This window comes from Cygnus olor, chromosome Z (genome assembly GCF_009769625.2).
Source record: "Cygnus olor isolate bCygOlo1 chromosome Z, bCygOlo1.pri.v2, whole genome shotgun sequence".
In the NCBI taxonomy this organism is placed as follows: Eukaryota; Metazoa; Chordata; class Aves; order Anseriformes; family Anatidae; genus Cygnus; species Cygnus olor.
In genome coordinates this window covers 71,297,788-71,322,515 of record NC_049198.1, presented here as the reverse complement: position 1 = coordinate 71,322,515, position 24,728 = coordinate 71,297,788, and the positions used below count along the sequence as shown (strand labels likewise).

The following is a 24,728-nucleotide window of genomic DNA, read 5'->3' as shown; positions in this document are numbered from 1 at the left end:
AGCTGAAGCACTGAAACTATCAATGACTTGATAACAATTCGTGGAAGGGAAAAGCTTGATTTTTGAGGCAAAGACAATGTAGAGCATATGGATAGAAACTTCTCTTCCAAGCCTGAAATTGCTGAGAGAGAAAATCCCCAGACAATTATCCTTCCTATTGTTAGACAGTCAAACAGGCAGTGACATTTTCATGCAAGAAAAGTATCAATTTTAGATTAACCCTGAAAAGAATCTAAGCAGATCTAGTCGCAATATTTTTTTATGATACTAAAAGAAAGTAGATTCTCAGCTAATAGAAATCAGCAAACAAAAATCAGTACTTCTTTGTTACTTTCAACTGTCTGCTTACTCCACATGGAGATCCAGGCCATCACAAAGTTCACTTCAACTTCTACAGGCTACTAACAAGCAACCTAGCTCCTGACTGCACTCTTGACTGCAAGGTTCAAGTCAATAGTAACAGCATAGGTTTCGATAAAGCATAGAAAACTCTTGTAGATAGTAGATATCTTGTAGATAATGATGTTCATCACCAGTAAGGGCATGATATGGGTCTCAAAGAGGATAAACAATAAACAGATGTTACACTTGATGCTAGTCATGATGCCAAGTAATACTCTTTATTATAAGAAAGGAAAAATATGCTCCTTCCAAAGAGGCACTGCTCGTAGTGTGCTCAGAACCAGCCAAAATGGGACTGTCATTGAAAAATGCAATGCTTATGAATGATCTTGGGGTTCCCAATGTTTCTTCATTTTTTTTCCTTTAAATAGCAAAATGCTGCTTCTTCATGGTTGTGTCTAAAACACATCCTTGTTGTGCTTCCAGCTCTTTTGGAGTTGAGAATACCATGTACTGTATTATTGAGCCTTTCCTGTAGCTCTTAATCAAAAAAAAAAAAAAAAGTGTACATGTGTAGGAGTAGCATAAACTGCAGCTGTTTTTCTTTATTTTTCCACCATCATTACTGCTGAATGGTAACAAGGAAGATGACACATGTATACACCGTTTGGATTCTCTGCAACACTGTCGTACAGGAGTTTGGGAGGTTGTCTTGGTGAACAACTCCTAATTTCAACAAAACTTTTATGACTATTAAACAGGGTTAGGTGTATGTTGAAAGAATTTGTCATGCAGTAAAATGGATTCTGCTCTTTTGCTGGAGTGTTTTATCAGAGATAGAGAACCTCAATTTGCTCTTTCATTAGTTTTATGAAAGATTTTATCACCAAAGAACCTAAGTGAGTCTAGAAAACTCTGGAAAGATTAATTAATTTTGCTGGGCAACTGCTTAAAAACAAAACAAATCAAAACAAAAAAGTCCAAACATATCAAGGGTACAACTCCTTCCCCTCATCCTCCCTTTAATCCCCCTGCCATAGAAGCACTGTGGCCTCAGATTTTGCAGATAACTGAAAATGGCAGAGGCTTTGATATTTTTGGCACTTGAGAGCAGTTTAATAGGGGCCTGTGAGGTGTTCTTTCTGCATGGTATATCTGTCTGAAGCTTGTGAAACCGAAGAACAAAACCACTCAGTCATCTTTGCAAACCTGCATGGTCCTATATCCCCCACTCCAAGACCCCAGGCAGTTAAGGATGTATCTTGCTGCCATGCCAAGCACAGGGGTGTGCTGCTGAAATTCAGAGGTGTTCATATCGTAAAAATCCAAGGGACAGGCCAGTTTGAAGGAATATAATCATCCTTCTTCTGTGGGCAAAGGTTTCCCTGGTTGGCTCCTGCCAGCCCTGGTTGTCACAGGCCAGGTTCCTGCCTGGACTTCAGGCTGGGTAACGGATAGGAGGATCCCTCTGAGTTACTGAGCTGTGTGTACAAGCACATGGCTATGAGTTCACTTGCAATTATGGCCTTTGCTAATTGCTCTTGACTACATCTTCATATCATGACCAAGGCAGACAGCACTGGTCAGGGAAGCCAAGGGACTGTCACTCATTCCAAGAGATCTCAGCCATTGCATTTGACCTCTGGCATTGTAATTTTATGCATGTGGCTCTGCCTGGAAGCTGTCAGAGGCAGGTAACAAGACCGTCACGCTGTGGCAGCTGTGTGAAACGTGCCCACTGAGCTTCATTCCCAACGACAAATAAGATTGCCTGCTCAAGCAGTATTTGAGTCAGACAACAAAATGCACAGCAGTTTCATAGTGCAGAGCAAGACTTCTACACAGAACATCATGTATTTTTAGTTAGCAGGCCCATAATCAGCTCGTCTTATACATCTCATTACAGTTTCATTTTGCATGATTTCACTTCTGATGACTGGAAAATGACATGAAGCTGTGACCCCAGCTTACTGCAGGGACAGTAAGTCCTTCAGCCCAGTCACGGGTTTAGTCACTGGGCTTCTTCCCTTGGGAGTTCAAGGGCAGATCTTTATCAAACTAGGATACTTTGATTTGAGGTTTGGGGGGGAAATCTTTGAACATTATCCAATTCTCTGTGACTTTCTAAGGATCTACAGGTGGGCTTGGTTTTCCCACCTGATGATTTCCAGTGGTGTCACCCAACCAGAGGAGCAAGCATCCAGCCTCTGATATGAGTAGGGCTACAAAAACTTTTGGAGAAGGCAGCTGATCTGCTGAAGACTTGAACATTAACATGCAAAACTCATGAGATTAAAAAATGTAATGAATTCACAGAAGTGCCCATTAAGGAAGTAGCATCATAACAGTGGAAACATTAGGAGTATGGCAAGAAATCCTTGCGGCTCTTCTACATGATAGGGATTTCAGTCCACAGAGGCTGGTAGGGTTGCCCGTGTGGGAGTAAAAGCAGAGGCAGAAGGATTTCTCTTCTCCATAATTATCAGGACACACCTGTGACAACAGTGCAAGAGAAGATGGCATGACAAAATGTGCCTTTCTGCACTAATTAATGTTTAGAACTGGCGTAAGCATCGTGTTGGCTTTGCCTGGTTATTAAGTGTATGGGGATTAAGAATGTTGACTTTTTTCTGAGGCCGTTACTTGTGTACTGAAAAAGCCAGAAGCATTTCAAATAAGAGCAAGTAAAATTTAAATGGTATTATTTTTAATAGTTACAGAAATTGTTTTTGTGTAATATTATTAGTCAACTTCTGACTCCCCTCTTTCTTTGCTTGTACAAATGTTTTGTGTAATGTCCCTTTCTGCTCATCATACTTTCTGGCACAAGATCATTTCAGTTCCTCAGTTCTTCCACAATCCACCTGTCTCTCCTGCTCATCACAAGGGTCTGTTTTGCTATGACTGCAACCTCCTATAACCCAGACTCCTCTCTGATTTCTACTTTTTACATAAATCCATTCAGTGTTTTAAAAAAAAACAGCCTGTTTTGTCTGCTGCTTTTACTGTCTGTCTCTCAAAAGCCTCTGATCAGCTTCCCCTTGTATTTTGTCTCCGCTGCAAATCCCAGCTCCCTACCTGGCTTAGTTTCTGCTAGTTTTTTTTTTCCAGTTTGCTGCCACTTTTTACTTCAATCTAGCCTCTTGTGTCTGCCACTGTTGCTTATCTCCCCTTTCGGACTTTTTCCTGGGGTGACTCTGGCCCAGTTTTCCCTACGGGGCAAATGTCTCTACTTGTCAACGCTCATTGTTGCTTACATTTTGATAACATCTGCTGGCCAGATAAGAAATCATTATGTTGAATGAGATAAACCTGCTAAAGGAAAGTCTGTCTCTAGTCCAGGTCTCAGTAAACACTTTGGGTCCGTATAAGAACTGTGGCATTAAAAACTGACAGTTCTCTCTACCCCTCTGCAGTTTTGGTGATTAATGGCAACAAACTATTTCTGCGTTATCTCTGTTTGCACAACTGGAATTTATGGCTGCATTTATAACTCAGCCCTTGCAAATACTGAGAAGTTGAAGACTCAGTGAAATACACTGTGTTTGGGTGTTTATGCAGAGATATTTAAACATTTCTGCACTGTATATTTTGTGAATGGGCTACACAAATAATTTTACTGCTCCACAGAGTTTTTACTAACTCCACAGAACTGGCTTTTAACTATAGAGTCTAATGTATTTAAGCTGCTGCGGGACAACACGGCTTTATTCTCTGTAGACAACTTTATTCTTTGTCTTGTCATTTTTATTGTTCTAGTGGTAGTGAATAAAACCCTGCATCTGTTCCTCAGAAAGGACTTAATCCAAAGCTCGCTGAATGCAGTGGAAGAGACTCCACTGGGCTTCAGATCAAGATCTTTAGCTCCCAAACAAATGCCCTTTGTTAGGATATGCTATTCAAGTACAGTACAGAAAAGTTACAAAGGTTCCCTATTTCTAAAATAATAATTGCTCTTTAAATCTTTTTTGCTAATCCTGTTTAGCTGGAGGAACAATAAGCAACAGTACATAGCCATTGAAATACTGTGGTTTGTGATTAAATTTTCCCAGCAGTTGATATAATGTTGAGCATGTTTTGCTGGGGTAAGAAGCAGTGTCATATTTATATGGCTCTTCCTGTGCATGCAGTAATTCAGAAAATCCATAGAGACACACTACTTACCCCTGAGGATGTTCAGGCTCAACCAGGCAAGCTGGACAAGTGCAGACATCCTTCAGGACTGCCTTGTGTTGGTGTTATTGATGAAGCAGGCTTGAAAGAGGGATTTGTAGAATAACGAGGGATACCACTGAATGGGATTTTTTTCTGCACTGTGGAAAAGGAGCAGAATGAAAGGGTTTCTTCCCCCACAGTAGGGAAAAGAAACAGGGGCTATTGTGGAAAAGGGCACAAAAGGACTAAGACAAGGCGGGAGTAATCAAAGCAGAGACATTAGCTGGGGAAACGCTGTGAAGGACTCTAAGTGGAGCTATACAGCCCCGGATTTGCAATGACTGCGTTTTCAACAAGCAGGAGGGACAGCCATAAGTCAGTTATGCAGCGGCATCCCCAGCAGCTGCAACAAAGCCCTTTCTTCCTTACGACATCGCAGGTAGTGGGTATTTCTGTGGATCTCTTGTGACAGGGAGCTAGTGGTCCCCGTGGGTTGGAGCAGACGTGATGACAGGGAAATTTAGCTGCCTCCACAACTGCAGAACAGAGCCACCTTTCACGTGGGTGTGGACTATGCAGGCTCTTACTACTGGGTATTACTCCTGTGACAGCACTGCTCTCAGTAAAAGCACTACCCTGTGTGGTGAGTGCTGGCAGGACTACTACGCATGCAGTTTGTAAGCCTGCGATGACTAAAGCAGTTTGAGGAGCCAATACTACAACATTACCCACTCCAGGAGTTGCACTGAAGTCAATGAGATTACTCACGTAGCTAGCTGCCGATAGAGATCTTGCCAAGCTGTTTCACCACACAATAAATGTGAGCAAATGAGCCTGTTAGTCAGCTGAATAACTTCAGAAAATAATTTTTAAGTTCATATTACGTTAGTGCTTCAACTCCCCAACCACTGCTGAGGTCCCGTTATGTGCTGAGAACACCCAGCAGCAGGCAGTCCCTGTCCCAAAATTCATCGACCCATATGGGCAAATAGGGGACAGTGACCTGCCCCAGTCACACCCCAGGGCACCAGTGATGCCAGGAACAAAAAAGGGATCTCCAGTCAGTTCCCTGCCTCCGTAACACTCAGCATTTCATCCCCATGCTGAATATAAAGCATTTGTGAATGTGACCTCCAGATTTCCCACAGCTCCTCTGCTAACTGGCGGGTGGATCTCTGCATTCATTAGTTTTATAAATGCACGGAGAATACACACAAGTTCCATTTTCATCTCACACACACTACCGCACGTCAGTGCATTCCCTCCTCCAGCTCATCTGCATCTTATTCTGCAGTCAGGGAAATAACAAGAAACACAGGGAAAGGGAAAAGAATCGAGTCTCACAAATTCTGACTGCCAGCCTCAGACGCTTAAAAAGCTTCATCCCAAGCAAAATTCATTTTTCATATTCAGTGAGATTCAGCATGCAGGCTACCAGATCAGGCATCACCTCTCAGGACTGCATTTCATTTATGTGTGTTACAAAAGCGCCCGGCACATTCAGCATCATTACCAGAGTACTTTCTCTTCCTTTATTCTGCACTCTGCTCAGCTTGTTTAGGAGTTCACAGAGAACAAGAACAGGCTGTAAAACAGCAGCACAAAGTGAATTTTTTCCTTATAAGAAGAGGCATCCCCTTTGAATTATTCTCCATTTGAGGGCTCATTGCGTAACAATAAAAACCCTGTCTCGCTGACACTGGACACTGATACCCTGATAAAGTCCCAAAGCAAGGCCTGAATAGCTTCTCAGCCTCCCGAGCAAAGCAGGAGGGGCAGATATGGATACGGCTTCTGTCTCTTCTCCCCATTTCTCTCTCCTTTCTTCTAATCCCAGTCCCCGTTTTAGTCATTTTTTCCTAGGTATTCAAAACAGCCTTGAGATGCAGCTGGCTGGCTGTTGTAGGAGGAACAGGGTAAACCAGAGGGTGACATGTCCCTTTCCAGTTCATGGGGCCTGAGAGGCAAGGAGCTATCATTTGAGCATCAAAAATAACATTGGGTTAACATGGCTGCTCTTTATACCTTTTCTATTTACAGAGTTTTCAGGACAATACCAGCTAATCTTGCCATTCATTATTTTGGAAAAGGTATTTTAACTACTTAATAAAATTTAGGGAAGGCTGCACTCTAGCAAAGGTTAATTCCTTCTCTTCCCCCTACCTGAAACTGCCCATAATGCTGTAAAATGGAACTGCAGAGCATTAACAAAATACATATTTAAAACAAAACCTTAAGACATTATTTTCTTCTGCTGCTGTAACTGCTAAAAATGCAAATTAGAAGCAATAGGCAAAACTCATTATAATATACACAGTGAAATAGCATTTGACTTCCTCTGCGGTATATTAATCATGTGCTGCCTAATTAATACTATGTAAATGCATCCTTGACATAAGAGAAAAAAAAAATAACCAAAATTTGAACTGCTTTAGTGTCATTAGCAATAATGCTTTATGCAATGGAACAAACTATGTTCTGCAGTTCAGCCCAGTCCTGTCTGAGGACAGTAAACAGGAGAGGAGCAGAAAATAATTGTTAGAACAAAAGGGCACGGAGGTGGGAACCCAGGAAGAAGAGCTCTAAAGCTCACCCCTTTGCAGAGTAACATCTCTGTCTGCTCTAAATGTCACAGATTTTTGTTTATACTGCCAGTCTCCAAAACCTAAGACTTTCAGAAAGCATGAGACCAGACTACTCTTATTTTAATTATGCTCCTGAGGCCTGAAGGTGACCCTTCTTCTTGGTTCTGAAGTCTTCTGCAACTAAAAAAAAAAAAAATATAACTTCAACAAATATGTGTTTTCCCCACCTCTCCCTCACAGTAACTGGCCTATTCTGTTTCCAGCAGTTGAAGTTTCTGAACACCCAACAAGCGCGGTCAGACCTGTGCAACACATGTGCAAAGCAGCTGCCACCCCAGTGCTCCCTTTCCTCCCTTTCCATGGTGCCATCTGGATTGCCCACCTATGTGTATAAATACAGACTCCTGGCCCTCTGTGGCAGGGTGTGCAAGGATGCACAGAGCTTTGCTGTGGTTCTGGCACGTGCCCTGCACAGCTGCACCATGTCCGGGATGGAAATGGGTAGGAGTCCCATCCTTGGACAGGTAACTGAATTGCAGACATTCCCAGGAGCATTCCTGGGTGGTGCAGCTGAAACAGCCCTGCTCAGGGCCCGTCTCCCTTCCTCCTCCCACCAGTGTGCACTAGTGGTAGGTAAAAACCATGCACGAAAGAAGGGACCCAGAGACCTTACAGCTAAGTATGAAAGAGAGAAAGCAGATGGCTGCAGGTCTGTAGAATGGCAAACAGTTCCTTGGGTCAAAGACCTTGGTGGGGTTTCGTCTGTTCCAAAATTTGTCTGCTTTCAGACACGTACATTTGCTAAGAGGGTCATGGCTACATGTAGTTAATTAGTAAGATAGCCTCTTGCTTACATTAATAACATCAGCTTACAGGTCTGCAGTGTTGCATATATATGGAAATGCATCTATTTCCTTATACCAATAGCTTTTGTTATAAGCCTTCTTCACTGTCACAGCGTTCAGGTATCACACGTGCCTGTGTGTGCGCATCCATGTCCTTGAGTTCTCACCCAAGGATGCTGTACTGGATTACCAACAGTGGCATGTAACCTCCCTGTTAAAACATCAGCACCTGAAGAGTGGAGGGTGGCAAGTGTGACACTAAACTTCAATAAAGGCTCCAGAGAACTAAGTTTGCAAACCTTGTGCTGTGCTGTGCAAATAGAGATGCTAATTGGGTTATATCTAAAGGACACCTGGATTAATACAATCTATCTGAGAAGAGTCAACAGTGCTCCCGTAATAGTCCTGTCTTAAACAAACCTCTTGGAGGTCTCTGAAAGGGTCAACAAAAATGTGGATAAGGGTGATTTAATTTCCATATCAGACTGGATTTCTAAAAGGCTGTTAACAAAGGCTTTTAAGGAGACTAAGCAGCGATAGCAACACGAGGGAAAGCCCTGGTATCGCTCAGTAATTGGTTAGAAGATAAAATGCAAAGTAAGGGAATAAGTGACCAGTTCTTACAATGGAGGGAGGTGCTGGGTGGCAGGGGGGTCTGCAAGGGTCAGTGCTGGGACGTGAGCTCCTCAGCATACTTGTATCTTACCTGGGAAAGGAGTGATAGCTGAGTTTACCAGTGGTACTAATTTACCTATGTTACTAACAAGGAGAGAGACTGTGGAAGACACAAGGACACTGTAAGGTTGGCTGGGCAATAAAGGAAATTCAGCGTAGGTAAATGTGAAATGAGACAAGGGGAGAAAACAATTGTGATCCACATGCAAAATGGTGGGATCTGAGCTGGCCATGGCAGGAGCAAAATCTCCGGGTTATGACAGTTTCACAGAGACATCAGCTCTGTGCTCAGAGGTTCCTTGAAAAACATTAGCTATTTAGAGAAAAACATCACTGTGACACTGTATCTTAAATACTGCACGTTTCTTCATCTCAAAAAGGATCTGTTAGGACAGGGAGGTGTTCAAGAGGGCATCAAGGATGGTGAAGGGTACAGAATGGTGTACAGACACAGACCCACGTAAGACACCCCAACTCCTCTGCCAGGAGAAGCAATGACGGGGGGGTAATAAAAATTAAAAAAAAAAAAAAAAAAAAAAAAAAAAAAGTAAGGAAAACGTTCCTAAAGCCCGGTCTGAAGCATCCCACGTCCCCGGGGCCCCGCGGCGCCCGTAACCGGAGAGCTCCGCGTAACCCGAGCACGGAGGGACGGGGGCGAAGGCGGGGGGGTGGGGGGCGAGGGGCGTCCCCGGGACGGGACGGGACGGGACGCGGATGGACGGGGAGGGACAGGGAGGGACGGGGAGGGACGGGACGGTGCGGGCGGCCCCCTTCTTCCTGGCGTCGGCGAAGGGGGCGGGCAGGGAGGGAAGGGGAGGAGGAGGAGGAGGAGGAGGAGGAGGGGGAGGGGGAGGAGGAGGAGGAGGAAGGGGACCCGACGTGCCGGGGCTGGCGGTGCACGCTGCGCGAGCGGGAGCGCTTGGGAAAGAGAGAGAGGTAGCTGTGTGCGCGTCTGTCCGTCCGTCCGTCCGTCCTTCTGTCCGGCTGAGGGGGGGGCTGCCGCTCCGGCAAGTTGTCTTGGGGGGGGGCGGGGGGGGGGAGGGGGAAATGCTGGGTTTTTGGGGGGTATTTGGGAGCGGGGGGGAGGGCCAGAGGAGGGCACGTCGTGGAGGGGGGGTGAGGGGGTCCGCGGGGGTCGGTGGAAATGCGAGGAGGCGAAGGGGAAAGGCGGGGAGGGGGATGGAAAGGCGGGGGGGGGGGGGCGGCGAGGAGAGGAAGGGAGGATGGAGATGCGGGGAGGGGAAGGGAAGAGGCGAGGAGGGAAGGGGGCTGCCAGGGGGGTGAGGGGGGCGAAGGAGCAGACCTTTTCCTCTCGCCCTTCGCCTCCCCCCGGCGTGCTAGTACTGACCCCACAGTACCCCCCCATGCGGGCACGTTGGGGCGGGAGGGGCTCACAACACGGGGTGCGAGGGTCCAGGTCCCCCCCAGGCCCTCAGGTGGAGGGGCGGCTGCAGACACCCCCCCAAACACCCCTCCGAGCCCCCCTTCTCCGGCTGCCGGGTTTGGGGTGCCGGGGGGCTCCACTGGGGGGGGGCGGCGGTGGGAGCCAGGCTGGCGGCGTGGAGGGGGTTCGTTAGGATCCTGAGAAACCCGTGACGTAATTATTTTTTAATCAGCATGTTTTTTTCATGGCCATCTCAATTTTTCCCGGACTCCCCTTTTTGAACTGAAAAATCTCCCTTATCTTTGTTCCAAGTCTTTCTATTTTTAGCTTCCCTCTGTAAGAGCAGAGCATGAGTTTTAAATATTTCATATATATATATAACCAAATATAATATATATATCTGCTTAGGAGCACTGCAGTGTAAACTTCCCAAACATTGGTGTATCTTCTTAAAAAGTTATTGAAATTATTACAGAGGGGGGGCAGGCCAGCAGCTACTGTGAATCCAAATGTTTGAGTTCCTGGTGCTATTAATCATTACCCATAAAAAGCAGTCATCATACTGAACTTCAGTTTTTATCTTCAGATGAATCTCATATAATCTCCCAGAAGATGTATGCTAGGGTGATAAGTACCAGCCTAATGTCAGAAAGAGGCAGAGCAGATCCCCCCGTCGTGATTTTAGCACTGGAATAAACATTTTATTTTGAGCTGTGATTAACCGTTCAACGCTGTAATGATATCCTCCGATTCTAGTATTGTCTCATAGTTCTGGTATGTCAATTTGTATTCATGCTGTGTAAGTGTTTTGCAGAGGTTTTGCGTATCTCACAGGGATTTATTTCACTTTCACAATTACATTTTCTGGTCTCTCCAGCCTCAGGAACCCAGGCAAGGTATAGATACATCAGTATCTGTGGTAGTCCATGACTTCTTTTTCCTCAAGAGTGCAAGTTATTTCACATACATTTGGATGGCAGCTTTTGTTTCCCTGCACACAGCAGAGGACGAAGTTATAGCTGAAATTAAAGTGTTCATTTAAGTGTATTCATTGTAGGTATTTCCGACAGGTCAGTATTGCCTGGTTTTTATTCAGTTTGTCTTCATTTTACGTCTGAATGTCAGCCCGTTTGCTGCCCTTTGACAGGTTCCACCAGAATAATGTTTCACAAATTTAAAATGTTACATACAGATGCTGGTAAGTTGTTTTTCACATTAGTTTCCAAACACCTGTCCAAAGACTACAGGTCCCAGGTGAGCTCTTAAGCAAATTAAGCCATATTGATAGATGTCTTTTAATAGTGCTGACAAGAAGTAGCTCTCGTGTCAGCTGATGGTTATTTTCTTTCCCTGCGGATGTGCAACTTCATTGCTAGGGGATCTGTGCGTAACTTCAAAGTGCTTTCAAAATGCTCCGAATTTTTTATTGACTTCAGCCAGAGTCTTGGCTGTGTGAAGAATACAGGGTTGTGTGGTTTATGGTGTGGGAGGTAGAATGTTGGATGTGCGCTTTGGGCATGGGATGAGTTAATTCATGCCTTTTTGGCTCATCCAAACTGCAGAACTGACTTTTGCTACTGGAAACACCTGCTGATTTAGCGAGTGCTATTGATACCGTATTTATAGCAAGACATGAAGGGCTGCATAATGCAGCATCTAGAACCGTCCCCATTATTGCCGTTCACTGTGTGATTTTTCTCTCATCAACATGCTGCAGTACTAACCCCCAGACAGGCGGTGAGTTCATTCAACTGACCAGCAGTGAGTTCATTTGTGGTGCTGGGGTAAACACTTTTGTTTGTGCTGCCAAAATTGTTCCTCTTTTAATTTTTCCAAGAAAGAAAGAAAGAAAGAAAAGCACCATCCGTCCTCTGAGTATGTGCTGAAGGGGCACATATTGGTTCTCGTGAGCATAATGCGCTTGGCTGCCTGAAGTCCACCGTAAATTCTGTGTTACTTTGATACAACTTCCCATTGTGCATTTCCAAGTTCCAGGCCGTGACAATACTCACCCTGGACTATGTCTGCCCTCCCCCTGGAAAGAGAACAAAATCCATCACCCTTTGCCTTACCTGTGCTAGGAAGGGTGGCAGCAGGTGATACCAGATCAGAGGTGCCCGGTGTTTCCCCAGACACCTGGTCCCACCAAGGATCACACGGCCTGGAAGAAATGTGCAGGAATCTCCAAAATTGTAGTGCTTGTTAGACCTTCTTCTAGGGAAGGACGCTTGATTTCCTTTACCTACTGCCAAAGTACGCATGGGGCTTATATTCAGAAAGCAGGTGCCTAGTTTTATTTCCATTCTTCAGTTATCAACCCAGCTTCGGTCATGTTCCAGCTTCTGAAAAATCAAACCATTTGTCAGTTTGAGATGAGTGAAGTGTGTGAGTGGGTTATTGAGCCTTGATAATGGGGGGATCTCCTTGCTTTGAGCTGAGTGCCATGGCTCAACATGGCGCAGCATCAACTGGGCAGCAGCCGCCTGTGGTCTGTAGTTCACTGTCCATTCTTTGTATGTACAATAGCAAAATTCTGGACTTAGAATTCATTGAGGAGACCTTTCAGATGGTCCCACCCACTGGAGCTAGTCCATTGAAGCTGATGTGGGTAGAATTGGCATTCAAACTCTATAAGCAAAAAAAGTTGGCCTGTCAATTTATGACGATGCTCACACTTACAGGAGTATTGCATTTGTCCTGGAGAGGGTTGTTCTTTAATTGACTGCTGACCTAGACCACTAGAGTACAGCTCTATAAAATTAAGTTTAATTATGAAATATAACATCAGCACTGAATGAATGCCAGCAAATGCAGTTAGATCTGTAATTTATGTAATTCTCTTTGAGTAGGATGCCAAAGTGGTAGTCTTTTACTTCTGCATGTCCAAAATGTTAAGTTATTTCTGCGTAAACTTCGGGCTGCATTGCTCTGGTACATTAGTTTTCCACATCAGTCTATTTAATCCTGGCAAAGGGTAAATACGAATTATTTGTGGCAAGACGAATGCAGTTGTGCAAAGTCCATGCTCTATGAAATCTCCTATCTGGGAATAATCTCCTCTTTTAGAATATACTGTGCAGGACAGATTGATACAGGAGGAGATGAAGAAGGATTTCAGTCTGCACTGAGGATGCAAACCATGCAGTCTGCCTCTGTCCGAGGGCAGGTTAACTAGAACTAGTTTTCATCTCAGCCATCTGGAAATGAAGTGTCTCTGGTTTGATCTGGTAAACTGCCTCTGTGGTTCACGTAAAGAGGAAGGTGCTTCCAGAGAGTTAGTCATCTAATATGTCTCAGATTGGGATGAGATTTTTTTTGAATGGCCTGTTGGTAGCCTGTCGTTGTAGACATCAAGGGTGACTACAGGAATCCTAATGTTGATGCAGATGGCATCTGAGTGCCCTTCCAAAGCTGTTTTCTGTCATCAAGTGAGAATCACGGTAAATCAGTACTGAACTGTGTACAGAGCTTTAAAAAGGACGCATTGCACACAGTCGCTTTAGTACACCACAGATGTATCTCACTCCTTCCTGAAAAAAAGTCTCAATCCTTAGTGCAGAAGTTTCCCAGCTGTAAAATGGGACTATTGATTCTTCCCTTTACTTCTCTACAATGGAAGATCTTCAGGGCTGTTTCACTGCAAAAGCAGTGTGTTCAAACTGTCATTTTAGTTGCTATCGGAAGAAACATCCTAGTTCACAAAGATCATACTGTAACTTTTGTTCAAAATTGTATACTACAGAAACCTAGATTTTGTCATCACTTTTCTATCTCCCAGTTAATCGTATTCGCAATACTGGGATGCTGTGGTATCATGACAAAATAAACATCATATTAAAATTCTGTTTTAGCAATACAAATTACGGTCTAATTGTTAGTGATGAACAATCTTCAGTAATCCACTCTAATTATAAGTCCTGCCATCCTTAATTAAAAAGGAAAAAAAAAAAATCTTTGGCTTCAGTTTATAATTGATGAGAGTTCAGAGTTTCACTTTTTGTTTACTTGGTTTACTTTGTTTACTAAGATTTGGGGTTTACAGGAGAAAGCAGAAGTGTGCCTTGAGAGTAATTCTTCAGAAATGTGGTAGAAGTACTTTGGAGTAATTGGACTCAAGTGTTATTTTGCTTGATATGATGCTTTCATGCAATATACAGCAGAAATGAGAATTTTCCCTATATTGTTGAGCAGAGAGAATGATTTCTTCAGCCTCTTAATTAATAACAGAGAAAAAAATGCATTTAAGACAGAACAAATTCCCTTAAAAACATATATACATCTTAGAAGGGTTAGAAATATACCTTTCAAGATCTGCATTAGTGCTTGGGAAAAATTCATTATGTGCTACTGAATGATGAAAGTGTGTCCTGTTCACTTTAGAATTTACTTTCAACCTTTATCTAATTGACTAAAGAGATAAGTCATGATCTAGGGAACATGGATGCTTTCAAAGATCTGGAATTTTGTTCCAGAATCTCTTGATTCCACTCATTTCTTTTGTGGCTCTGGACATCATCATTTCCTTCTTCTCCTGTTTTCTCAGTGTTAAAAAGAAAAAAGACCAGAAAACTTTCTGTGTGCGAGTAGTTAAATTCACATCGCAATGTGTGCTTTGGAAGGAAAGGTCTATCCATGTTTTACCAGGTTTTTTCTACATGTTTTTGCATTGCTTTGTGTAACATCTGTGTATAATGTATGCATGAAGCAGGCAACTTTTTAAGGGCGCAGTGGGTGTAGCACTAGCAGTAAAGTGTGGCTTTCTAGAAATTAAAGTTTAGCAGTTTACTGAAGTAGTGAGAAGAACTACCTTTTGCCTGGATATATTCACAACACCATTAAACCAGCAATACATTACGATCATACTGATCTAAATATTGAAAAAAATACAAAGCACTACTACCTCAATCAGAGAAACTAAGTGCAACAGTTTCTAGGCCTGGGCTTAAATGCAAATGGGCATGCAGATGTGTGTAGCTTCCTTCCCAACACTTCCCAGGGACTGGTATTTGACATCACAGCTGTTATGTTCTTCCAGTGAATCCAGGGATTTCCAGTGGTCATCTTGTGTCTCATTTTCTGGGACAGCGGCACCAGCATTAAGTTCAAGTTGAGCTTTGTAACAGCCACTTTTTTTCCAGTACTCCAGGGAAAAACACAGCTCCATCTGTATACATGCTTGGTTTGCCCTATTTCTGTGTCTTGTTGAATCTGGGGCGAGTTTAGTAGTGCCAATTTAGAATAATTCCCTAATAGGATTGCCAATACACAACCCACATCCGTCTTTCAAATATCTTCACTTTTAAGAATTTCCCTTTTTTAATAACTCTTCTTCATCAAGCTGCAGGAAGACATTAGACTAGAAATAGAAACCAGCTGAAATGTACACCCATGTTAGCATCTTGCACCAACCCACACTGTTAAACTTATTAAACTTGTATACATCTATTAATAAAGGTTGGAGTTTTTCCACAGTAAAGCACCAAAGATTATTTTTGTTAAAGAAGGTGGGACCAAGCCAGCAGTTTTTGTACAAATATTTTCCCACTGTAGTTGTGGTCTTTTGGAACGTATCACAGTGCTCCCACAGTTTTGTAAGAAAGACAAAGTGAAGCCAATCTCAAATCTGTAAGCATCATGCCGTCATCTTTCCTTGTAAATAGGTCACGTTATTTCCAATTTTAGAGTTCCCCATTAGCTGTTACCCTGCCCCAAGAGTGAGTGTAAGAAAATATATTTGCCTGTAATGCTCTTGAGAACCCGCATGTTGGCACGGGAGCTGCTATCAATAAACCCACAGTCAGTTAACCTGATTTCAAAACATTTGAAGTGCATGCAAGGTTAAGAGGCTGTTGTGGCTTGTGGCACGTTTTGGAGTTCCAGATGTTTCTCTCCATTCAAGAGGTGTGTTATTGGCACAGCTATTTTACTGTGGAGAGGAGACACGGCGACAACAGCTCAAGTGCCCTGGGGTCTCGACACCCCATCGTTTGAACAGCGTGCAGGCCCAGGGGTTACCCGGGGCAGACCTCAGCAGCATTGCTCAGAGATGGCTTGGCTGTGTCCAGCAGAGCAGCATCTGCATGTCTTTATTCACTGAATAAAGAGCGAGCCAGCCCTTCGTTGTTCCCAGCACCTGCTGCTGGTTGTCATCATCAGAAAGGAAAATTCAGCCAAAGTTGTAGCCTGATTGTGTTACCAAGTCTTTTCCCGATATCCTTCCTTTCTTTTCCCTACTTCTTTCTCTTTTGAGTCTTTTCTGTACATTGACAATACTCAGACTATTTAAGACATTTCAGTATTTTTCTGTTGTGGAAGCAGATGATGTACTGAAATTGGCTTAATTAAAAAGAAATGTTTTGGTCATTCAGTCAGATCTAAAGAATAACATCAAAGTACCTGTGCTGGCTTTAGATGCTGTTGTTTCATCAGCTTGGAGACCAAGTCCGTCCTGCATCCATTCTGTGCTCCCAGCCTTCATGATCCTTCACATAACTGTCTTTGGACTATTTGCATTTTGTACTGTCACTTAAACTATTCTGGTTCAATTCTTGACTTGGTTTAATTTAGAAATGTATTGGCTTCCTTCACATATCATCGTGCCGATGCAAGCTTGTTCTTTCTGTTGCATCCTTGGTTCCCTCTGAATCCCTGGTGAGCAGCAGCTATGTGAAAGCATAGCAGTAGACAAACTTTTGGGGTCTTTTTGGAATATGGGTCCTTCTACCCAAAAAGCTTTAAAAGAGAATCCAGCATGGACAGATGAAGTGCCCTTTTGCTTTCTAAAAATGAGGCCTTTTAACAGTTCTTGGTGGGCACTTTCAATATGCCTGTCCTGTTGCCTGTTTGGCATTCTGTGCTGATATGTCTGTTAAGGCCCAGATCTACATTCATCATGCTGTATTAAACGTGTTTGTTAATAAGAACAGAGGTGGCATGGTACAGTGGATCAGAATGTAGGTTGCCAAAGATTTTTAGGGAATAGTTCTCACTTTAAATTAAAAATATCTTTTAATTAGTCGACAGTTTTGACCAGGATATACTTTAAGCCCTTAAACTTCTTGAAAATCTTTTTCCATCTAATTAATTCAGAGATATCAATGGGGAGCCCAGGTAATTTTGAAATTTCTAGGAGGACAAGCCTCAGAGAAAAAAATCACATTTGGAGTTGTCACTAAAAAGCTGGCAACAGTTACCTGTGTATTTAGAGAGTACTAAAGGTGAGCCAAACTGGGATTGAGCCAGCCTTTCAGAATTAGCTGATCGTTTCTTGCAGGAGGAGGCTCCTTCCTCACATCTTTTTGTCAGATGCCATCAGATTCCTTCTGCTCTGAATAAAATGTTCTTAGGCTTTTGTGGCTCTCGTTCATTCCCAGGTCTCTCCATAATTCAGGGGTTTCATTTATATAGCAGCAACATTCCGATAGCAGAATTTCTTTGTTCTGCTCTGCCTCTCGGGGGATGTGTGGGAAACCCACAAGTCCAGCCCTCGGTCCTTTCTTGCCTGCGGTTCCTGTTGACTCTGGCGAGTCAGTATCCTGCTGGTCTGTGTAAGGGACACGACTTCTCCGTGACTAGCCGGGTAGGTCTACGTTAAGCCATCTCCCGTGGCAAACCTGTATTCTTTCGGTAAGAAAGGACGATAGCACTGTTTTTCGTGCGTGCTCCGAGGTGCTGGGTTATCAGAAGCTTTGTGAAGGGAAGTCAAAACAAGTCAACACCCTCTGTTCTCAACAGTGTGAACTGTCAGAAAGGGGACTTTCCAGAGTTGCCCGAGAGGGTATTGCCATTCCATCCCAAGCTGCCTGGAGTGTAGATCTGTGGCGGCAGAAGAGTATGTGCATAGTGGTTTTTTTAAGTGTTCCTCTTTCCGCACCTATGGGACCTGTTTCTTCAGAAAAGTTTCTTCGGAAAGTTTCTTTGGAAAGCCAAACTGATATCCCACAGGTGCAAATGCTGCAGTGGGCATGTCTCTGAACTTGTGTTAGGTACTGGAAGAGCAACCTTGAGGCAACCAACCAAACTAAAACAACAAAAACAACAGAAAAATATATATAAGCAAGTTCATTTCTATGAAAAACAATGCTGAGCATGGAAGAAGGAGAGTGACAGGAGGTTACTTACACCAGTGATCATTAAGTCAAGAGCCAGATGGCATTTAAAGCTGTGGTCAGGTTGCATCGTCCAGGAGTGTTCATCTGCAGAAGCAGAGAATCTGAGATAATTAAAGGCTAAAGCACTTCTGTCAACATCACACATGCCCCTTTAGCCTTCACATTAGCTTTGTGATACAAAGAAAGCACTTGCAGCAAGATACCTGGTCTCTGGAGAGCTGTAGGGTTGGTCACAGATGGGGTCCCCATCTCAGTTTCATAGGAGGCGCTGGCACTTCTGCAGAAAAAGTCTGAAACATCAAACCAGAAGTCTCCGCTGACATGAGCCTCCTCGTAGAGGGCTCATGTCCTCCAGGCACAGATGTAGTTGTTGGTCTAGGCTGGGGGGGGGAAAATGAACATCTGAACGACAAAATGTTTCTTACCTCTGCAGATGCCCCACCAGCTCTTCTCAGCCCATTCCCTCTTAGGTGGATCTGCGAGTTTAGTGGGAGTGTGACAGCAATGCACAACGGGACAGCTGTAATTTACGGCTTGGGACTGACTTTGTAGCTAACAGGCCTGCACGTACGTGTGTGCTTTGCCTACCATCCCATCAACATCAGCCGTCTGTCAGCATGCAGCTGTGCTGGGTAATGCATCATGCCATTTAAATCTTCTTTCTAGCTGGTGGATCTAATGAATACTTTAATTTCCTTGGGAGGCAGAAGGCAGGAGGAAAAATAAAGGAGGAGACACTGCAGGCCTGGCAGTTCATGTTGTGGCAAATGTGAGTTTTGAAATAGGATACATGAATTTTTTTTAAAAAAAAAGGCGACCCACTTTCATGACAGGAGGACTTCGTTTTGCTAGGCTTGGTGCCAGGATTTTGTAGTGACTTGGCGGTTCCATTCCTCGGGAAAGTGGTGGTGGGCCACACTATGGGAGGAAGCCCGCTGTGGAGGGTTGTGCTGACAAAACATCTCGTGCTCCTTGTCGTCTGGACCTTGAGAATTTTAGGTAGCTGGGCAGTATGGGAACAGGCCTCTGCTGCTCTGTTGCACTGCATGTTTGGGACTGGACTCTGGGCCATACAGTTAGCTTTGTGATGATGCAGCGTGTTATGTATATATTCTGTTGCAATATTCTGATGCTGTGTATTCTGTGGTGCTTTCCTGGCCTGTGTCAGCAACACTATGGACACGTGTCAGGGAATAAAGAAGGGCAACTTCACGTCCATGACCTCTATCACTTCATTTACTAGAAGCCTGTTTTATTTTGTGGGCTTTGTAAGGAGCTTGCTAGAGATGGTGCAGATTTTCCCACAACAAAAGAGTAAATGTCTCATAAAGAAACTAGAAGCAAATTCTTCTTGTCTTCAACTTAAAAGAAGCCCTAAGGAATGAGTGAAGTACTCTCTGTTTAACTAAAGAGCAGTTTCATTGACAGCAAGTTTTGGCTTGCTATCTGCAGTTATTTTGTTTCTGAATTTTTTCTCCTGGGCTGAAGAGTTAAAAACTAACAAAAACGTTTAGAGTTTGACTGTATTGTAAAGATCAGAAGAGTCCAAAAGAATGACTTCTCTGGAGCCTTTGTTGTTTTTGTTGTTGAAATGATTAGGTTTACATCATTCTCTGAAAGGCTCTGATAAAAGCCACCCCTCCTCCAAAAAGACAAATGTTTCAAACCCAGAACCCAGGCTCTCAGTAATGCCAATAGGCGTGGCTTGGCAAAAGAAGACACTATGATTTTTCTCTCTGATAACACACTCAAATGAACAGATATATGCAGAATACAGATATATACAGAATAATGTTATTATCCTCTTTTGGTATTTTCTGCAGTCCATGACAGTGATACAGAGTTAGGTAGTTGTATTTTTTTGGTTGGTGTTTTTGTTGTTGTTGGTGGTGGGTGGGTGGTTTGGCTGCCAGAGAGAGAACAGAAAAGGAAAAAAATGCCTTTGGAGGTGCAGCCCTAGCACCATCATATTTCCATTCTCAGCCACCTGGACACTGTCTCCCCATCTCTTGTTCTGTGGGGCAGCCTGTCCCCTCCCTCCATCGTTAAACTATTTCTTGGCTTGCAGAACCTCAAAATTTCTCTTCTTTAAGTGTTTAATGAGTTTCTCTTAGAAGTATTCAAAGCGTGTCAAGGGCCCAAACAAGAATAAAGTGTATGTATGCTAAACCCCTCCCAGCTCTGGTCACTGTATGGTTTATGCAAAGTTGAGAGCAAAGTTGACCTGAACATTTATGTGATGGTAGAGGTTCCTAGCTCAAATAAGGCATGTGTAGAAAAGGAGTAATATGGCGTGTGAAAGGAGCAGTAGGGGAACTCATGAGAAGAATATCCTGTCCTTCCATCCATAGCAACCTGAAGCTGTGAAATTAATAGGAGAGATTTTAAAGTGTTGGAAACAAGAGGTGTACCTAATAGCTCAGTCTGGTTTAAAAGTGGTGTGGAAATTTGGGTTTCTCTTGTTACTCGTGTAGAGGGGTTCTTTTTTTTGTTATGAGCTGAACCAAGTTCTGCTGACAGCTGCAGCTGAATATCAGTAACAGGACTGACTGCATTACTGTTAAATATCTCAAAGAAAGCTCATAGCTTGACCAAGGAGCGGTAGGCTTTTTCATCATCATCAGAAGTTACCAAAACAAACATCATCAGAAAGTCATCAGTGTCTGCCATAGATGGAAACCTTATCAGAGAAAATCTCTTAAAGGAAATTAGTAAAGATTTTGTTTTTATCCTTAAATTCTTGCTCTTTCATGCTCTATTATTGTTGCTGCAAACTTCAACGTTTGTTCACAACACCTTTTAACAACCACAATTTAAAAGATATTTGGGAATGTCTGTTAGTCCAGTCTTGTAGTGGGAATGCTGCCAGTACGCTGTTATTTTTTTCCTCCTTGCAGTGGTAAATTTGTCACCTGTCAGAACGGAATAAGCACTCGCTGCTCACTACTTTTGTTAATGTTGTTTGGTGAAGTTGCATACGCTTTTTCTCAATTTTAAGGCCAAATGGTCCTATGCTTATACATTTAAGTGAGCATAGTGTAGGTACTTTTATTGAGGTTGGTGGGCGTCACCATGGTTCTTGCCTGTCCTTATATGTATGTGGCTTTTTTTTTTTCTTTATAGAATTAAGTCAACCTGCTGGGATCAAACTCATTGCATAGAAGGAAAAAATGTGAGATGTTTCCTGCAAACAATTGATGACAAATTCATTGTACTAAAGCTTTTTGAAAAGGAACTTTTTTTTTTTTTTGGAAGGTGAGAATAAAGGAATTTCCTCCTCCACCCTTGTGTTGTTGAGCTGTAAACTGATATTGTTGAGAAGGAAAAAAGTAGCAAGGCTACTGTCTGTTCCAACAGATAACTGAGTTTGCTCTGGGAAAATACTGATGCCACTCAGCGTACTGTCTTGTGTTTTTTCTCAGAAGCATGACTACAATTTGATTCTGTCAATCAGTAGCAATTATAGCATTCTGCTTCTTCATTAGAGGTTTCTGAACCAAGTAAAGCATTACTGGCATCTGACATCTGATACAAGATGTTCATTCCTGGTCCTATTTAGCTCCCATTAAGGGAATGGGAAAATTCTCATTAAGGGTATTGCATTTCTGTATTTATCAGACAAGACTCCTAAATTCAGGTTTGATGCTACCTTTTTTTAGCTTGTGTTGAAGTTATTTGTTATTGAAGTGCACACTTGGCAGCAAAGGCTGAATCCTGCGGTGCCCTGTGCATTTATTTTATTTTATTTTATTTTATTTTATTATTTGTCAGACTGTGAGTAGGCCCAACATCCCAGCTTTTCATGTTTTCCTTGGTCCCTACGCAATTTCCCACAGACACAAGCTGCTGCAGAAATGCAGATTCCAAGCTCTTTCTCTGGCATTTCTCTCAAATCTGAAATTTTCTTTAATTCATTTCACTGATGGTCTAGTTTTCTGTTACGACTCGTGTGAAATATCACCAATACATCAATGCTGTTCTGAGTAGTTCATTGCAATTAAGATTGGAAGTTGGATTTTAGTAGCTATATAAACTGGTTATAATTGACAGCTTCTGTCCCAAAATCCTAAGTAGACAAAAGAGAGAATAAAGAAAGTGTATAGGTCTTGCTGCTCAGTAAACATGTCTACCCACGGACTCTACAGGGCTGACAAGTCCCAGCAAAGTACTCCATCATTTTGTCTTCATGCATACTAGCTCTAGTATAATTCAAACTGAAAACTTCTTTAATGGTTGTGAGTGACAAGCTGAGGTTTCTACAGGTCTTGATTTGATAATAGATAAGTCAGCTCCTCTGCCGTGAGCGCAGAGGAAAAGGAGTCAAGATGTGGGGCAGGTTCTTAATTTCATCTTCCTAGGTTACCTGTCCCTGTTGACATACTTGTAAATGTAAAGCATGGAGTCACAACTGTACCTGCCTGAAGGACCAGCCAGTCGGAGTAGTTAAAAGGAGCCTTCAAAGGCTACCAGCCTTCTTCCTTTGCACCAGAGCTCATTGCTCGTAACGGTCACACACCCAGCCTTCCGCATTCCTAAAAATGGGTATTCCTCAGCTGCAGGTGGAACTGTATTAATAGTTTCGCATGTGTAGCATTTAGTGGTGGTTCTGGGCTTGAGCTACTCCACCCTGACATTGTCATAAGATTAAGCTTGGGAAGTGGTTGGAGGAAACAGTGAGGCAGAGGCAGGGCGAGAGGAAGCTCTCATGGTCTGAGGCTGGGATGATGTCAGGAAGAATAATTGTTTTGTACTCTTAATTACCAGCTTGAATCATGCAACCCCTGTTGACATGGGTGGGGAAGCAGTGAGAATGCGCTGTGCAGCAGCTGTGCTGAGCGGTAAGGGAATAGTTACCTGCGTGCTCACCAATTTTTGGCTTACCATGAAAGGTGCAAGATGACAGTGTGGGCTGATCCAAAGCCCAGCAATTTGTTAGTTTGGACCGTGGCTCAGTTGCCATATGCCACAGTAATCAAAGCAGAATGGGAGTTCATGGCTTTATCCTGTTCCCGTTGTGGTAGGGCAGGTTTTTGAATCTGCAGTAGCCTCTCTGGAGGCACATAGGTTTATAATGTCTTAACGAGACCTCATAGTTAGTTCTTACAGCTCTCCCAGAGCGTGCCTGTGTCTACCAGATGCTTTGATCTCTTGAAGAGGAGATTAAAGGAATATGGCACATTAAGTTAAGGCACTGCTTTTAGTATAGACATTGTAAAACATTGCCTACATCCTGTAAAAATGAACATACACAAGTAAAAACAAACAAAAGTTAACTTTTTTAATATGTTATATTCTCAGAATTGGTGTATTTTAGTTACCTCTTATTCACATGATCTGATACGGAGACTATAACAAGCTAAGTACAGAAGTATGAGGATTTTGAGGCTGAATCAGGGATTTAGCCAGAGCAATTTTCAAGGGATTCTGCAGGAAGAGGGTACAGTGTACTTAATTTCAAACTAAGTTTCCCCTTAATTTCCTAGTTAGAATCTAATGCTCCCAAAATGTGAGCAGCTTCATCTCCTTCCCAAATGTTTGACTTCTGCATCAACTTGTTGTCTCCAGTGCCAACCACATCAAGCAGATTTGTAAAGGGGGTTTCACGTTGATGTGTCTCTTTTTCACACAGCTGTTTTCACTTATGCATCTGCTGTTGCATATGGACTTTTTTTAATTAGAGAGGTGCAGATGAGTATGGGATTGGAAAGTATGTGTGTGTATGCATGGTGCACCACCACTTCTCTTGGTCTTGAGAACACTGATGTAATTGGAAAGGTGTGTGCATGCTGAACATTTCATTTGCAGCATTTATAGCTTCCTTGATTAACCACCCATTTTGATGTATTCTTTAAACCCTATTTCATCCTAAAGAAAGAGATGCCTATCAAATTGTGCCTATACTATGTCCTGTTCAAGAAGAGTTTCCAGCAGTCTTGCCAGGAAGCAGAAGCTGTGCAGGGACACTGAAGCTAGCAGAAAGTTTTCTGCTGATGTCAGGTAGATTTGGATTTAATTGGCATTCCCCTACAGATGGCATGAATGATTTAAGATAAGAAGCTGAAATTAGAGGCAGAGGGAGAAAGAGAAAGAGAGAGAGAGAGAAGCAGCTTGGTCTAAAATCTGATTAAGGCCACTACTGCTGTTTTCGAACAATCTGTCAGTGCTCTAGATCAGAAAATAAAATCGATCAGGTTTATAAGGATCATCGAAAGCTAGGAGAAAATGTTGTGTCGTATGACTCTTACTATTATTTAGTCAATTAAAACAACTCACTGGAAAATTTTTGAAATTTCCCTAGAGAGGCATAACTGGGACAGTATTGAATGTGCAGGGAAAAAAATCTTGAAGGTTGACATCTGTCAACAGAAGCTAAATGGAAAATATGTGGGACAGAATTGCACAAAAATGATTGCAAATCCCAGAGTACAGGCAGTGAACAACACAAGTTTGAATCAGTAAAGTCTCACAGACATGTTGTAGCTTCAGCAGTTAGGGAAATAGTGCTATGATGGAGAAGATTGTACTCAAATATGGTTTCATTTGCCTTGGAACTTAAGGTTCCTTATCAGCAATTTCAAACCCAGTTAGATTTAATCCTCTGCAGTTTGGAATTTTCACCATTGTCATGCAT

The 24,728-nt window shown here is 42.9% G+C and overlaps 1 protein-coding gene across 9 annotated transcripts in view; it reads left to right on the top strand.

Moving 5' to 3' along the window:
• PALM2AKAP2 (PALM2 and AKAP2 fusion) overlaps positions 1 to 24,728 on the top strand; it is a 253,654-nt gene that overhangs the window by 151,481 nt on the left and 77,445 nt on the right. Inside the window, exon 1 of one of the 9 annotated variants that reach the window (XM_040540368.1) lies at positions 9,385 to 9,538. The exons of 7 other annotated variants lie outside the window; for them this stretch is intronic. The gene's annotated coding sequence lies outside the window, so the exon portion shown is untranslated. Of the gene's footprint in view, positions 1 to 9,384; positions 9,539 to 24,728 lie in introns of those variants that run through there. One more of the 9 variants, XM_040540367.1, reaches the window with a different exon arrangement.